The following is a 14,193-nucleotide window of genomic DNA, read 5'->3' as shown; positions in this document are numbered from 1 at the left end:
CCGAAGGTAACCATTGTTATGATTCTTATCACCATAGATTAGTTTTGCCTGGTTTTGAATTTCATATTAATGGAATAAATCATACATTCTAACCTGTCTTGTGTCTGGCTTCTTTGCTCAGCATTTTTTTAAACTGTGAGATTCATCCCTGGCCCTTCTTTTTCAGTGCTGTGTAGTATTCTACAGTCTATTTCCCCATCGTCATGTTGACAGACATCTGGGTGGTTTCCAGTCTGGGGCCATCATGAATAAAGCCGCTGTGAACGTTCTGTGCACATACCTGAAAGTGGAATTGCTGGGTGGTTGGTTTAGGGCTAGCTTTAGTAGGTATTGCTAAACAGCCTTCCAAAGGGGTTGAACCAATTTACATCCCCACCAGCAGTGTATAGGGCAAAAGACTTTGGCAAAGGTCTTTGTCTAATATTAAAATAACCCCAAAGAGTAAGGAAGTTCCTGTCTACCAGGACTGATCAGGGTGCAAGTGAGGCTGATTACTAGAAGTTTGAGGTGAAGGCCTCAAAGAAGTCTATGCCTAGTTCTATTGCAGAGACCCTGGGCTGCAAAGGCTCAGGTGGAAAAATTGCAGACTTCCAGTACCCAGACTCATGGGACAGGCAAGGTGCAATTTCACAGAGAGAGAACAAAGCCCTACAATAAAAACTGTGATCCTAAAACGTCAAGTTCAGGGATGAGCCTGTCGTGGTGGAGTACAAAGGGATTATTTTCCAGTCCTCCCTTCTTATCCCACCAATTACAGGTTAGAGTTCTTGCTCCCTCGATCATAATTCCCTAGCTACCCCATCCAATCAATCCCTTACTAGAGAAGAAAAATCCCTGGGCGCTCATTTAGGAGTGTAGACGCAGAAGTTGTACAGACCTGGGTTTGAATCCTGACCAGGGCCAGAGTTAGGTTGAGGCAAGCAAGGTGACTGGGTGCAGAATTTAAGGATCAACCCTCTCTTGACCCTGAGAGTGAAGGTTTCCTCACATTTTGTGCCCTGAGTCTTCACTTGCCTCACCCTAGTCCGGACCCTGACCCTGAATGTTACTAGTTATATATCTTGGCCAATGGCTTGAGTTCTCTAAGCCGCAGTTTCTTCATCTGGAAAATGGGAATAAATACCTACTACAGAGGTGCTCATCAAGTGGTAACGCAGTGTTAGATTCATAGCAAATGCTCAGGGACGTGTATCTGTTGTTATACTTAAAACCAAACCAGGTTGATTTTTGCTAACTATGACATTGTTGGAAACTTAGGCGAGCCTGAGCAAAAGTGATTGAAACCCATACCTCTTCCCCGCTCCCACCCCACTTAGCTCTGCTCCGCCTAGTCGCGTGATCATCACATCTAGTCCCATGATGATCCCTTTCCTCAGCATCCCCTGGTCAACTCAGTTTGAGGCTAAATTAAAATTTTGACCTTGGATTGCTTTGGCCATGACGAACACGGTGCAGCCCACCTTCCCAATTCAGAGACTCACCTCTAACACTCTCAAGCTCAGTCAGTCTTGCAGTCTGCTCGGGGCAGCAGGTCTACCAGCCCTGGGTGGGGATAAGGGTCAAACAAATCAATAAGATGACTCCCAAGATTCTATTCATCTGAAAATCCAGAAGGAGACCCACAGAGAAAGATGGATGAACTAATTCGGAGCTCTGGAGACATATTCCAGAATAGACTAGTGTTTTCTCCCCAGACAGTCTTCAAAAGTGAAGTCTCATTCGTTTCCTTTGCAGTACATCACTGAGGTGTGGGTGAATCGGCTTATCATGTTCTTAACATTTTTCTCCCCTTTTCCAGCCCAGAGCATAGGGGAGACGAGAGCAGTGTCTTTCCACAAACTTGGAGACCTCCCCACCCACCATCGTGCATTCATGGCATTTATATGATATCAGCAAAATGCATGATGTGAGTTAGAATTTTTTTCATTTTCATATGGAGAACTTGAAACATACAAAAATAGATAGAATCATAGAGGAAACCCCCAGGTACCCGTCGCCCAACTCCAACAATTACTAATTCACGATCAATCTTCTTTCACACTCTCATCCACTTCTCCTGTCCCTGTGTTATTTTAAAGCAAATCCCAGACATCATATCATTTCATCCATCAATATTTTAGCACACATCACTAAAGATAAGGGCTCTCTGTTTAACATAGCCATCATTCCATTATCACACCCCCAAATTAACAAAAATTCCTCAATGCCGTCAAATACGCAGTGTTCAAGTCTCCAGTTGTCTCAGAAATGTCATAAAAATAATCATGACACATTGTTTTGAATCCAGATCTAAATAGGCTTGGGACTTTTAATTCATCTTTACTGTTATACTTTTCTCCTCTCGTGGCCACCTCTCTGGGGATGATTACATCATAGTTCTAAAATTCCTGCCCCAAATGTGCACATAGCTCACTTTGCTGATACCACATAAATTCCATGAATACATGATGGAGGAATCGGGAGGGGCTTAACACAGACTCCTAATTGTAGCCCATCAGACTGCTATGTGCTGGGGCTCAAACTGTCGACACATCATAAATTCACAGAATTCTCAGCAGGGGGTGGGGGGCTGGGACCCTTTTGATTGCAACCTCTCAGGGAACATTGTGTTCCCGTGTTCCCTCCGCTTTGCTAATTCAGCATCCATTCTGCCAGCCCAGGGAGGGCTGGGGGACAGATTGGTTTCCAGAATGGACTGTCTCTGCCTCCAAAGTGGTTTGGCTGGCTCCCTCAGCCCCCAGAGAGCTCCTGACCTCCCCCAGACGCCCCTGCTCAACCAGCCCAATCATCAGACCTTCACGCACATGGTTGACTGCTCCGTGACGGTCAGCCAAGGCCACTGGCGTTGCCTTGAGGGCTCAGGCAACCACCTTGATGGGGAATGTGTTGAGGGGTGCCAGGGCACGGGAGTGGGGGTGTCTCTGGTGCTGCAGCAGCCCCAAGGAGGTACTGTGACTGCACCAAAGACTCCCTTCCATGTGTCTCCCCGTACCCAGTCCTAGTCACCACCGCACCTGCCCTTCCTGAGTGCATTCCAGGCAACTGCCCCCTTCTAGATTCCGGACCGCCCCCAGAAACGGATACGCCAGCCAAAGCTTTGCCTCTCAAAATATGGTCCGTGGACCAGCAGCAGTGACTTGCTCGTTGAAAATGCAGAATCTCAGGCCTCACCCCAAGCCAACTGAGTCAGAATCCATACGTGGGCAAGATCCCCAGGGGCTTGGTGTGCATGTTCAAGTTTAAGAAGCGTGGGACCAAGGCCAAGTTCCTGAGGAAAGGACGGCAGGGCCAGGGAGCTTGAGAGCTGGGACGGTTTTCCTACACGTCCACGTGTTTCGCCAGCGCTTCCCGTGAGGGGCCACTGCTCCTTTAAACCTTGTAATCAGGACTAATGGGTCTCAGAATGGAAGATGAGGTTCTTCTCCGCCTGTGCCCTAGGGCACAGTCCCCGGCCCCCTCTCCCGACGCGTACCTGCGCCCTCGGAGACCTCTGTTCTGGGAGAACTTGTTTTTAAATGAGAGTCAATGGACCAGGTCGGGAAGCTGTCAGAGGCAGGAATTTCTGGTGCTCGTGACTGTTATAATTAAAATCATCCAAGTTGACTAAATTGGCCGAAAAGGAACCAGGCCCACATGACTGCTGTTCAAAGGGGAACAAAATAGCTCCTCATTTGTTAATTAAAAATATAAACGCACTCCACACGGAATGGCTGTGCGTTAAATTCTATTCAGATTCCATTAGAAAACAAATAAACTCTGTGCCCTGATTAGAGGGACCCGGTTCCCCCATATCTGTGTGGATTTGGCCGGGCTTTTTTCAGAGAACACGTTTACAGCTTGCAAGACCTTGCAAGGCACTCAAATTCCTGGGGAGACTTCCCTAGTAAATCAATCTGGTAATTAGAAAAACTCACCAATAGATTAGATCTGCTCTCTGTTTCTTCATCATACTGATGAGACGGGTTCAAAGAACGTGTATTTCCTGAGAGATGGGTGAGGCATTCCCTACCTGCTCGGAAATTCATGCACTATGGAAACGGACGGCTTCGAGGCAGGAGGGAAAGCAGACACAGAAAAAATACGGCCGAGTTATTTTCTGGAGAAGGATGGGGGCAGAAGCCACACCTGCCTTCTGCTCAGCCTGGCCCTCTCTGCCCGCCGCTTTGAATTCCCAGCCCCAAGCACCCGTGGGTCGGGCAGCTGAGTCTCAGTTTCTGAGAATCAAAGTTGGGTTACATGGTGTCCGCGGGTCCTGCCAGCATCATCGAGGTCCTGCCACTCTTCAGGCCCTGAGTGTCCCCGAGGCTGCCTGGCTCAAGCTCTCCACCGCTGAACAGCGAGCGATTCTCCATTCTCAAGCCCAGCCCACTGGGGCCCAGCGCTCCCAGGCAGTTTCAGGATCGCTTATAGCCTGAGGCCGGCTTTGCAAGGCTCTCTCCCGAGGAGCGAGGTTAATCTCCTCTGCCTCCAAGGGGTTCGTGCTTTCCTGAGCCCGAGGTTTTCTCCGGCAAACACCAGAGCCCTGCTGGCATACTCGCCGCGCCATCACCGCACTGCCTCCTTCCCCTCCTTCAGTGGCTAGATTCTGCTCCTCACGCTGCCCGCCTCCCAGCCTTTTTTCCTGTCTTGGGGCTATGGAGGCAACGCTGGGGACCCAACCCAAAATGGAAACCTGAGCTGAGCAGAGGCAACGTGTCCCGGCAGCCTGGACGGACACACCTCGCTGTGTTCGAGCCTTTGGGCCGCCGCAGCCACTAAAGGCATCTATAATGGCGCAGCTCACCAAGCCCTCAAAAAGTGAGAAAGTGCACAGGGCCTTTGATCTCGCTCCCCACCCCTGGCCGTGGGTCCATCACGCCCTCAGGGCGGATGCAGCCGACCCAGGGCAAGACCGGCCTCTGCGGGCCTCCGGAACAGCAGGTCGGCATCCGCTGGGAGCATTTTTCTAAAACAGCAACAGCTCAGGGATGTGTCACGAAGGATTTCTTTCACAGACTCGTTGGGGTTCTTTCAGGGCGTGGAAGCTGTGGCTTTGCCTTGCTTGGGATGAATTATTTTAACACCATTTCAAATGGGCTGTCAGGAAAAGGTGCTGTCCATAGGTCTGCTCTTTTCCACCGAGAGGGACGCTGGGGCACAGAGAGGTCAAGGAAGGGCACAGACTTGGGAGTCAGGCTGACTGGGTTCAGATCGCAGCTTCACCACTGCCCCTGGCCGTGACCCTGGGCAAGTAGTTAACGTGGCAGATGCGCCGATGTCCTGCTTGTGTGCACCCGGCACTCACTATCCCCAGGCAAGCTGGTAGCTGCTTACTTGCAGGAACCTGCGAGAAGCCTAAGGGCTTTCTCTGGCTGCAGGAGCAAATGCCACTTTCCACAGGGCAGGACTGAGGTGCCAAAGAAACTGAGAGTCCCCGGAGCAGTCTTCAGCCAACGAGGTCAGGAGTTAGAAAACAAATCCCCCGGCTCCCTTGCCTCTGGGTGAAACAGCTCTGAGGTGTGTTCTACGGTCTCCCAGAGTTCCCCAGGAGGACTGGGTCCCAGTTGCCCACGGCACTCACCTGCCCATTACTGGCTCCCCGCCTCCACTTCCTTCTGGTGCCTTCTGGAAGCACCATTTTTATTCACCACTGGTGCTGCAATCTCAGCTTAGGGTCTGATTCGGGGAGAAACCCCACCTAAATCACTTAACTTTCAAGTTTACCTACCTGTACAACTGGAGCAATAACAGAAACTTCCTCGGCGAAATCACGAGGAGGATTGAAAGGGAGGAGGTTCGCGAAGCGCTTGGCGCTTAGGAAGTGCTCTGTAAGTTTGAGAAATTAACATTATTAGCTAAGAGACTTAATAACCTAAGATTTCTCCTTTCCATTCTCAAAATCCTCCCTTCACAGTCCTCGTCAACTCAGTTCCTCAACAACTCCATTCCTGGGGCTTGTTTGTTCATTTGTTCTTACTTAACGCGAAAACACAAAAATAGATGTTAGGGGCTTTGAAGACATCATAGTGTCCAGCCCCTTCTACGGCTTGGCCTTTGGAGGGGCCGTTTTTCTATCTCAGCTAATGAGATGGGAGGTCCCTAGGTGCTATAGCACGTGCGTACACACACACACACACACACACACACACACACACACACAAAACCAGAGCTCTGTTTCTCCCAACCATTGACCCTTGAGGGTGAGACACAGGTCATCCACCCCAGTGGAGCTCTTGTCACTTATCCTCATTCATGTTCTTGTTAGCGCTCGCTTTGGAGGATGTTTAGTTATCTATTGCTGCATAACAAATCATCCCCAAACTTAGTGGTTTAAAACAACCAAATTGATTATTTCTCTCAGGAGTCTTGACTGGGCGGACCTTCTGTTAGCTGAGGTTACTCACGCAGCTGCAGACATGTGGAGGTTTCACCAGGGCTCGCAATGCCCAAGATGGCCCCACTCACAGTCGTATTCGTTGTCACTGGCTGATAGCAGGGTTGCCATGGTTCTCTTCCACGTGCCCGCTCCACACACTGGCTTGGGCTTCCTCACAACATGGCTACTGAGTACCAAATGGGAGCATTCCAAGGGGACAAACTCCAGTGTAGAAGTACTTATTAAGCCTCTGCTTGCATGATGCTTGCTAATGTCCCTCTGGCCAAAGCAAGTCACATGGATAAGTCTGCAGCATTGGTATGGCAAAGGACTACACCAGGACATGAATACCGGAAGCTGTGATTCACTGGGGGCTACCAATGTAACAGGGCACCACAGGGGGCTCCAACACTGCAAGGCCTCCTTAATTAACCATGCACACAGCATCAACCTCCCAGGATATATCATCAAACAACCAGGGGTGTTCCATTATCATCTCCCTGTGTACCTTTACCCTGATGGGGCTGGCCCACTCGGTCACACACATTAGGCAAAAAAGCCTTTGAGTTACTGGATCGATTAGGATTCCTTTGGTTGAAAAGTCATAGAAACTCAATTCAAACTATCTTAGAACAGTGAGTTTATTGCTTCATGTAACTAAAAAGTCCAGAGGTAGTTAGTTTCAGGTGTGGCTGGATCTAGGCATTCAAATGACATCATTAGTACTCATTCTCTATGTTCCCATTTATTGGTTCTGCCCCTCTTTGCGTTGACTTCATCGTCAAGAAAGCTTCTCTGGAGTGGTGGTAAAGACACCCCATTGGCAGCTCCAGGCTTACATCCTACTGCTTTAGAAACTGCAGCAGAAAGAGAGCTTCTCTTTTCGAATAGTTCCAGCCAATGTCTCACAATTAGGTCTCATTGGCCAGGCTTGTGTTTCATGGCTCTGTGGATAAGTCACTGTGTGGCTAGTGGTTGGCTTCTGTTAATGGGTCAAACCTGGGACGTGTGCTTTGCCCCTAGAGCTAAGGGTGTGAGCGGCTGCCCCAGCAAACCTCATGCCCTGAAATGGGAGAGAGTCAGGATTCTCCAGAGAAACGGAACCAATATGTGTGTGTATATATATAGAAAGAGAGAGATTTATTTTAAGGAATTGGCTCATACGATTAGGGAGGCTGGCAAATCCAAAATCTGCAGGGTGGGCCAGCAGGCTGGAGACCCACAAAGAGCTAATGGTGCAGTTCAAGTCCAAAGGCCATCTGCTGGGACAACTCGTCTTGCTCAGGAGAAGCCAGTCTTTTGTTCCACTCAGGCCTTAACTGATAGGATGAAGCCCACCTACATTAGGGAGAGTCATCCGCTTTATTCAAAGTCCACCAATTTAAATGTCAATCTTATTCCAAAACACCAGAATAATGTTTGACCACATATGTGGGCACACCGTGACCCAGCCACATTGACGCCTACAATTAACCGTCACAGTTAATTTCTCAAACGATGCTGTTACCAGATACAGGGGAGACAAAAACACAAACATCCACTAGAGTTACAAAATAAGTAGTGAAGCTCAGCTAAACCAACTTGCGGGTGTCTGGGGGATGGTTACCCGGATCTCGCCCTGGCTGCCCCTCTAGGTGCTCCCTCCTGCTGCATGTTTTCGACCATTTTGGTGCTCGGAAGGAGTCTTCTTACAGGGGAAGATGCAAGAGGCAAAGCTCGAGTCAGTAAGTTTTCTTATTTGCTAATAAACTGATTCCAAGTTCCATAAAGTAGAAGGTAAACAACTATATCAAATAAATAGTGCACAATGTTTTCTTATAATAATTATTATCGGCATCATCTGGTGATTATGAGTGTGTCATCTACTCATTTCTGAGACCACTAGTTATCGAGAATTAATTATTTCCAGCATGACACACGCCCTCTCTCTAAAGATGGAGACGAGCAGAATGAATCCATATGAAAGGATGGTTGCTAAGAAGTGGGGGGAATTGCCCGCTGACCACAGGAAACTGGTGGCCACGAGTTCTGTGAACAGTTGTCGCAAATGCTAAGTAGGGACTGCAGCGCATTGGTACCCAGCGGGCAATCCCAGGAAGTCAAGGACGGGGCATCTTTCTTCAGGGGACACTGGACCAATAGCCCTTTGGAGCAGGCTAGCAGACGAGGAGAAATGGAAGCAAAGAGGAAGTGAGTTTATCACAAACTCATCAAAAAGTGAGGGGCCCAGGGCACTGTTAGCAAAAGAGAGCTAAGACCTTGACCCCAGGGGGAGCTCTGAAACTAGAATGACCTTCCAAGTTGTCCCTCATTGGGCCGAAATGGCCAGGCTTTTACAGTATCACATTGATTAGTCATTGGACACGAGCTGCCCCAGGAAGAGGTGTGACCGAGGGTCCTTCCCTCTGAGGCAGCCCCTGAAGATACAGAAGACTCAGTACCACTCTCAGCAGCAGCTGGGTCAATCAGCCCTTCACTAAAGGGGCCCCGAGACGTGCATCACAGCGCCCACCCCAAATGCTGTCATTTGCACCAATCCTCATGGAAGATATTAGATATGTAATGAAAACAGTGCTTGCTACTGCATCTTACATGCCACCGATGTCTCCATCGGTGACACCTTAACCTTTAGGAAAAGAGGTTGTAACAGAATGTCCTGTTGGAGATTAAACTTGAATTTTCACCTTTACTGTGTTTAGAGCAGGACAAGGGAATCTCTCGGGCTCCCTTTGGGAGTGTGAGTCAGTGCTGAGGCATGACGTCCCACCAGGCTGGATAATAACTGGCCTTTTGTGTTTAAGGATAAAAAGTGGGGAGCCACCAGGCCCATGTGGGCCTCCCTGAAGCCCGCGTATAAAGGGATTTTTGTGATTTAAAGGTCTGGACCCAGTTGTAGATAATCAAACTCAATTGCCTGAAAAAGACGGCAAGATCAGCTCACTGGGGTCAGAGGCAGTAAAGAAGGGGTGTCTGGCCTGAGGAGCAATAAGGAGGGCAAGGGAATGGCCAGGGAGGGGACTTCGGGGCCCCAAACCTAGCGGGGGAGCCTGCCCTAGCTTGTCTAAGGGTTGGTTTGTGGTCCAGGAGACTGGGATGCCGGCAGACTACCCAGAACAGCGGCTGTGTTCCCCTAACATTCGGGAGACTCAGGGAGGCAGGCCATTAACCCACCTGGATCCTACCCATTTCTGTGCATTGGAAAAGAGTTCAGTACGCTCCCTAATCTTCAGTGCTCTGGGAGTCGGGGGCCTGCTGCACCTCTGTCTCGGTGCCTGACCCCTGATTGCAGCCCACCCCTCTCTGCTCCAAGAGAAGGTCCAAATTCCTAGTGCGGGAGGGATTTGGGATAACTTACCTGCCCCCCAAATACTCTTCTGTTCTTCTGCCCAGTTTTACAGATCTTTTCACAGGAGATGATTCTTTTATTCTACAACACAGAGATGAAGCTTGAATTGCAAATAATCCCAGGGGAGGCAACTCCTTTATCTGAATTCACACTAAGGTGTAAAGGACAGTGAAAAGAAGAGGGTCTAAAGGAAAAAAGATGTTACGCTGATGGGGGAGGGGGACAATAGTAAATAGTAATGGTGAAAAGGCAGAAGGAGCCCAAGAGCAAGAGGTGGTGTATTAAAGACTTTATAATTTTGCTTAGGCCACCCTGATGAATACATATAGGTATGGGCTGCTATGACTTTGTTGGCCTAGATTCATGGTTTTCAACCCTGGGCTGGACCTTGGAATCCCCCGGGGAGCTTTGAAAAATTACCAATACCTGGGCCCCACCCCAGACCAATTCAATCAGAATCTCTGGGAGTGATGCCTGAGGATAGGGATATTTTAAAACTCCCCAATCATTCTAAAGAACAAGCAGGGTTAATGTATTAGCCAGCTATCATCATGATACTCCTGCATAACAAACAAACCCCCGAAGCCGAGTCACCTAGAAGTAAACATCTGCTTTTCTCACTCGTAGATCTGCAGGTCAGCTACAATTTAGCTGATTTCAGCTGGACTCGGTTGGATTCAACTTCAGATTATAAATTGGATTCAGGTCTGCTGTGCTTGTCTCATCCGGAGACAAATGGCGATGCAGGATAAATTCTCCCCACAGGATAGCTGGAACATAAGAAGCCAAGCAAAATCATACAACGATGGATCCATCAGATGTCCAGACTCACAGAACGTACAACACCGAGAGTGAACCTTAATGTAAACTATGGACTTTGGGTGATGATGACGTACTGATGTAGGTTCATGGATTATAACAAACGTACCACTCTGGTGGGGGATGTCAATCATGGGGGAGGCTGTGTGTTGGGGGCTGCAGGGGGGTATATGGGAAATCTCTGTGCCTTCCTATCAATTGTGCTATAAACTTGAAACTGTTCTAAAAAATAAAACCTATTCATAGAAAAAAAAAGCGAAAAAAAGCTTAATCAAAGCCAAATATGTGATGAATACTCCAGATACATGTCCGAGTGTGTGACTGGGTGTTACTAAAGGTGACTCAGGGGCCTGGGGCTGGGACATGAGCGAGGATCTCCCAGCCTGCTGTGGCCTATAAGGCCGGTGTGGGTCCTCCCTGAAGCAGCAAACTCTGTGGAGACATCTGTGATGGACTCTATGAAGCACCCCCCAGATATCCCCTTCCCAGCTGAGGCTCGCATTCTCCCAGCTGTTGGGGTGTCAGCTGCTGAAGACCCTCAGCTGAGTCCCCTCTTGGAAGTCGCCCGGCCAATGGAGTTGGTTTCACCCAAGGTCACTGACCCCTCCCCATGTGTACCCAGCTACAAATGACCAGTCCATGCTGGGGTACATAGTCCCTGCCTTCTCACTTCAATTTCAGAACAACTCTGCAGGGCTCTCCTGGTTCCAGAGCTGCCCGTGGGATCAGCTGAGCCTCTGGTGCGATCCCGTCGCACGCAATTCAATTTCTCCTCTGCCCCATCCTACCGCCTGTGCTCCCTTACGGATGCTGTTCCCGAGGGCACTCCTCCATCAGCTCGGCACATGCAAATCTCCAACCAGAGCCTGCTTCCTGGGGAACTCGGCCTGGACAGCACCCCGGAAGGAACAGTCACCGGGTTCTCACGAGACCAGACAGAGGGCACATTCACCTACATCAGAGCCCTTGGAAGCCCTGAGAACTGTCCCCATAGGTCTCTGGTTTGTGCAGTGCAGCAGTATACTGTGTGGCATCAGATGCGAGACTTGGTCAGAATAAGCAGAGTCTTCAGTAGAAAGACTCCAGCTGTAGCTAAAGGTAGAGCCTCCAGGACGCCGCCTCCCTGCTGTTTGTGCTGAGAGCATGCGTGCGTGTATCTGTGTGATTGGAGTGAATAAATGTTTAAATCAGTGTGTCGGTTATCATTAGAGTGACTCTCCCTTCTTCCCTGAGGAATGCACTTCCCCCTCCCAAACACACCTGGCACTTGATCCCCAGCCTTGTGAGTCGTACTCACCATCCAGTCCCCCATCTTGAGCTCCTCAAGGACATCTGCTCAGTGCTGGTCACACAAGGAGTGATCAAAAACAGAATGAATGAATGAAAAACTAGACTGGGCGAGAAGTGGTTCATTCTGGCTATGCCACCAGAGAAAGCACCCTAACTGTGTCTCAGGGAGTCCGGCCCCCATAGAGCTTTCCTGGAGCTGTAAGATCCCCAGCATGCAGAAAGAAAACAGACCCACCCGACCTCCCTCCCCACCCACCCACCCAGAGCACGGCTAGTGACCCTCCGGGCAAAGTATCTGACTTCCCAGCACCTGGGAAAAAGCCTGGAGCACAGCTGCCCGCACCGTCCCCAGACCTCCCTCCCCACCCCTCGCCCTTGTTGCACAGGGCCTGCCCGCAGGGCCAGCCGTGGAGTACTCAGGGCGTGGCTGCCTTGGGCTGACGGAGCAATGCGTTATTTCAACCGATCACCTTATCAACACATGGTCTGATGAGCGTTTGGGGCTGGTGTGAACCCAGGAGAAAAGCCATGGCTTTTCACTAGAAATAAATCCAAGCAGAAAGGCTCACCTTGCTGAAGGTGCCTTCCCTTCCCCCACCGCAGTACGCTTCCCTCCTGTGCCCGTCCTCGGGGAGGCTCTCCATAGGTGAGGAGATGAAGCAGGGCCAGATCCTTCCTAATCCTCTCTCTTCAAACCACAGCTGAGGCAGCCAAACGTGCCTGCCCTTTGCAAGCGCCTTCCAGACACAGCAGCATGTGTCTGGGGAACCTTCTTTTTGGTAATGTTCTCCCCACTGACTTCCGGAAGGGGATCAAAGAACCATGGACTCCTAGCCTAGGCTCAGCGTGCACAGGACTGGGGAGAGCCCACAGGAAGTTGGGCTCCCGACTAGAGGAATATTCCTCCTGCGCAGGAGCTACGCAGCAGAGCCTGGGTGGGGCTGAGGGCCCCATCCTTCTGGGGCCTGCATTCCTCGGGGGAGAAATAATTGGCCTGTCTAGAGAGCATCAGGATTCAAATAAAGCTTAAAAACACATGCAGCCCTGCGAATTCTATAAATGTGGCATTATAAATGATGGCCAGCCACCACATACACACGTGCGCACACAGCGCTGAAGCCTGCCTCTGCTTTTTCTCTCTGATTGTTTCCCAGATCTACCTGATTCAAATAAGCCCACTCTCATTTGAACTGGAGGCAATCAGGGTGGAAAATACCCTGTTCTGTTGGTGCAGGTCCAAACTGTCACCATTTGGCATCCTGACACGCCGATGTCCCCCTCAGCTGTTCAACGTCAGCCAAAGGGGGCCTCCCCTAGCCAACAAATCAGAGATTTCATTAACCAGCAAAGCCTCCCGGAAGGATGGGCGACCTCACGTGGGCCTCCCCCACCCCATCCCCCCTCACGTCCCCCCTCCTTTCTGCTACACAAACAGGCTCGCAGCCACTAGATTGGATTCAGATCTTGTAGATGAAGAAATTCAGATACGACAGCCGCGCCTCGCCAGACCCCGAGCGAGGGCCGAGCCCTGCATGGCAGCTGGGCTGCCACGGTAATAACCACTCGTAATATCTGACAGAAAGAACCCACGCTGGTCGTATCCGATCCTGCCACATGAAAAGAAGCATTACACCGGCCGCTCGGGGGCCGGGGCTAGGGGAGAGCCTCCGCACAAATCAGAAACATTTTCCCCAAAGCTGCTATTCAAGGGCTGGAAAATCAACAGGGGCTGTTTTCCTGACATCCTGGGAGCTGCTATTATTCTCTGGGCGGCGCGGCTCACAGAATGCAGCAAGGCCAGCTTAACCCGAATTCGCTGAGCGTTTGGCATTGCTGAGCTCAGAGGCCTTGGGTGGGCGGGAGCAAAAACCCATGCGGTTGTGGGAGCGAGCCGCAGGGCTCCACGGGGGTGACATCCAAAATACTCAACAACTGGAACAGCCTGGGCCTCCGCCACTCTGAATGGGTGCTAGCCTCAGCCCTGGGTCAGGGACCTGTGTGCTCTGAGCTGTGTCAGGGCAGCCAGTGGGGAGGGGACACTTAGGACAACGGATGCAGAAGCACTTCAATTCTATGGCAACTAATAGGGCTGATGGTATGAGCCCGGGTCCAGAAGCCCCTTCCTGAGCCAGGCTTGGGGGCGCCATAGCACCTCATCCTTTGGTGCCAAGGACAGCCCTGAGCCACCTCCCTGAGCCAAAAGCTTCCAGATGCAGGGCCGTGCCCTAAAGACACAAAATTAGATGGCTGGCTCTTCCAAGGTCCGTGCCCATCTAAAGCAGAAACTTACAAGTGGTAGTACCCAGCATGTTTCTCCAAGGCTGGATTTAAAATTTTGAGCAATTCTAGACTCTTCCAACCACCCGTAGCAGATACCCAAAGG

Source organism: Tursiops truncatus, chromosome X (assembly GCF_011762595.2).
Source record: "Tursiops truncatus isolate mTurTru1 chromosome X, mTurTru1.mat.Y, whole genome shotgun sequence".
Lineage (NCBI taxonomy): Eukaryota > Metazoa > Chordata > Mammalia > Artiodactyla > Delphinidae > Tursiops > Tursiops truncatus.
This window is presented reverse-complemented; position numbering follows the sequence as displayed.